Source organism: Panthera onca, chromosome D3 (assembly GCF_046562875.1).
Source record: "Panthera onca isolate mPanOnc1 chromosome D3, mPanOnc1 haplotype 2, whole genome shotgun sequence".
In the NCBI taxonomy this organism is placed as follows: domain Eukaryota; kingdom Metazoa; phylum Chordata; class Mammalia; order Carnivora; family Felidae; genus Panthera; species Panthera onca.
The window spans coordinates 27,677,842-27,681,508 of NC_138350.1; the positions used below are offsets into that span (position 1 = coordinate 27,677,842).

At 35.5% G+C, this 3,667-nt stretch overlaps 1 pseudogene; it reads left to right on the forward strand.

Moving 5' to 3' along the window:
- The first annotated feature begins 691 nt into the window (after window positions 1-691).
- On the forward strand, window positions 692-2,281 carry LOC132665096 (small ribosomal subunit protein uS12-like; annotated as a pseudogene).
- The last annotated feature ends 1,386 nt before the right edge of the window (window positions 2,282-3,667 follow it).

A 3,667-nucleotide genomic window follows, 5' to 3' on the forward strand; every position in this document is an offset into this window, starting at 1 on the left:
AGTTTAAGGAATAGAAAGAAAAAGGAATGGAGAAAAGTGAACTGAGCGTAAATGACCTGTGGGACACTATAAAACAGTCCAACATATATGTTGTAGGAATCACATAAGTAGAAAATAGTGAGAAAGGAGCAGAAAGAATATTTGAGGAAATAAGGATAGAGAACTTCCCAAATTTGGTTTAAGACATGAATCTACAAATCTAAGAAACTCAACAAATTCCAACTAGTATAGACAAGCCAACAAAACCCCCCACACATTATAGTCAAACTATGAAAATCCAAAGACAATCTTAAAAACAGCAAGAGGGAAACAGCTCCTCACCAGAAGGAATATCAATAAGGTTATCAACTGATTTCTCATGAGAAATCTTGGAGGCCAGAATGTAGTGTGCTGATATATTCAAAGTGCTGAAAGAGAAAAAAAAAAAAAAAAGAAAGTCCATTATTATTTCTATATTCAGCAAAACTCCTTCAAATATGAGGGAGAAATTCTGACATTCTCGGATAAACACTGAGGGAGTATGTTACCACTAGAGCTGTTCCACAAGAAATGCTAAAGGGAATCCTTCAAGTTGAAATGAAAGAATGCTAGACAGTAACTCAAAACTATATGAAGAAATAAAGATTGGTAAAACTTGTGGATCCTTCCTGTGCTGCTTCTCTCTTTTGCTCAGGCCTGTGGTGCTGGCAGGATGGGCAAGTGTCATAGTTTTCATACTTCCAGGAAGCTCCATAGCCAACGACAAGATCAGAAGTGATAAACATGCCAGAAGGCCCATTTTGGCACAGCCCTGAAGGCCAACACTTTTGGTGGCACTTTCCATGCAAAAGAATTGTGCTGGAAAAAGTAGTCCTTGAAGCCAAATAGCCAAATTCTGCCATTAGGAAGTGTGTCAGGTTCCAGCTAATCAAGAATGGCAATAATAATAATAATAAAAATAATAATAATAATAATAATGAACTATTGGGACCACATCAAGATAAAATCTTCTGCACAGCAAAGGAAACAATCAGCAAAACTAAAAGGCAACTGACCCAATGGGAGAAGATATTTGCAAACGACGTATCAGATAAAGGTTTAGTATCCAAAATCTATAAAGAACTTATCAAACTTACCCCAAAAACAAATAATCCTGTGAAGAAATGGGCAAAAGACATGAATAGATAATTTTCCAAAGAAGACATCCAGATGGCTAAAAGACACATGAAAAAATGCTCAATATCACTCGTCATCAGGGAAATACAAATTAAAACCACAATGAGATACCACCTTACACCAGTCAGAATGACTAAAATTAACAACTCAGGCAACAATAGATGTTGGCAAGGATTCAGAGAAAGAGGATCTCTTTTGTACTGCTGGTGGGAATGCAAACTGGTGCAGCCACTCTGGAAAACAGTATGGAAGTTCCTCAAAAAATTAAAAATAGAACTACCCTATGATCCAGCAACTGCACTACTAGGTATTTATTCAAGGGATATAGGTGTGCTGTTTCAAAGGGGCACATGCACCCCAATGTTTATAGCAGTGCTATTGGCAATAGCCAAAGTATGGAAAGAGCCCAAATGTCCATAGATGGATGAATGGATAAAGAGGATGCGGTATATATATATAATAGAGTATTACTCAGCAATCAGAAAGAATGATCGTGCAGTTTGCAACTACATGGGTGGAACTAGAGGGTATTATGCTAAGCAAAATTAGTCAGAGACAAATATACTACTTTACTCATGTGGAATTAAGATACAAATAGATGAACATAAGGGAAGGGAAACAAAAGTAATATAAAAACAGAGAGGGAGATGAACCATAAGAGACTCTTAAATACAGAGAACAAACTGAGGATTGCTAGAGGGGTTATGCGTGGGGGGATGGGTTAAATGGGAAAGGGGCATTAAGAAAGACACTTGTTGGGATGAGCACTGGGTGTTATACACAGGGGATGAATCACTGCAATCTACTCCTGAAATCATTGTTGTATAATATGCTAACTTTGATGTAAGTTAAAAAACAATAATAATAAATTAATAATTTTTTTAAAAAGAATGGCAAAAAAAATCACAGCCTTTGTACTCAATGGTGATTGTTTGAATTTTATTGAGGAAAATGATGAGGTTCTGGTTGCTGGGTTTGGTTGCAAAGGTCATGCTGTCAGTGACATTCCTGGAGTTCACTTTAAGGTTATTAAAATAGCCAATGTCTCTCTTTTGGCCCTATACAAAGGCAAGAAAGAAAGACCAAGATAATAACTTTTGATGATGAAAACATGGCAATAATAAATTTTCATTTACCAAAAAAAAGGAAATAAAGATTAGTATGTGACAATTATAAAAGCTAGTGCTATTGCAATTTTTCCTTGTAACTCCATTTTTTATTTTCCACATTATTTAAAAGACAAATGCATAAAAAGAGTTACTAATCTATGGCATTGAGCACCAAAAATACAAATATATAATTGTTGACATCAGTAAAAGGAGGAAGAATGAGCTGTATAGGAACAGATTTAAGTTGATATAAATTCAAATTAGATTGTTATAAATTTAGGATACTAAATTTAATCCCCATGGTAAGGACAAAAATGTATTTATACAACATACACAAAAGGATATAAGGGAATAAAGATTTTACTACAGACGGGTGCCTGGGTGGCTCAGTCAGTTATAACTTCAGCTCAGGTTATGATCTCATGGCTAGTGGGTTCGAGCCCCTAGTCGGACTCTGTGCTGACAGCTCAGGGTCTGGAGCCTGCTTCAGATTCTGTGTCTCCCTCTCTCTCTGCCCCTCCCTCCCTCCCTCCCTCTCCCTCTCTCTCAAAAATAAATAAACATTAAAAAATGTTTTTAACTTTACTACAGAAATAATCAACTGAACACAAAAAAGGCAATAATAGAATGAGATACATGAAAGTCCTATAAAGCATATAAGAAAGCAGTAGCAAAATAGCAGAATTCCTTCCTTATTAGTTTCTACTTTATGTAACTAAATTAAACTCTGCAGTCAAATGAGAGATTAACACAATGGATTAAAACACATGATCCAACTATATGCTTCCGATAAGTGGCTCACTTTCAGTCCAAAAACTCAAATTGGTTGAAAGTGAAAGGACAGAAAAGGATATTCCATGCAAATAGTAAATAAAAGAGAGCTGGAATGATTATACTAATATCAAACAAATAGACTTTAAAGAAAAAAGATTACAATAGACAAAGATATTGTATGTTAAAAAAGGTTTACTACAGAAAAAAGATACACTATTTACAAACCTAGTAACAGACCCTCAAAGTATATGAAGGAAAAATTGATAGTACTGAAAAGGGAAATAGTACTACAATAACGGTTGGAGACTTCAAAGGCTATCTTTTAAAAAGAGATAGAACAACCAGACAGCTGATAATAAGGAAGTAAAGCAATTGAACAACACAAGAAACCAACTAGACCTAACAGACATAAACCAACACTCCACCCAAAACAGCAGAATATATATTCTTCTAAAGAGCACTTGGAAAATTCCTAAATAAATTAGGTCACAAACAAGTCCTGATAGATTCTTTAAAAAAATTGTTTAATGTTTACTCATTTTGAGAAAGAGAGAGAGCACGAGCAGGGGAGGGGCAGAGAGAGAGAGAGGAACAGAGGATCCCATGCAGGCTCCACAGTATCAACACAG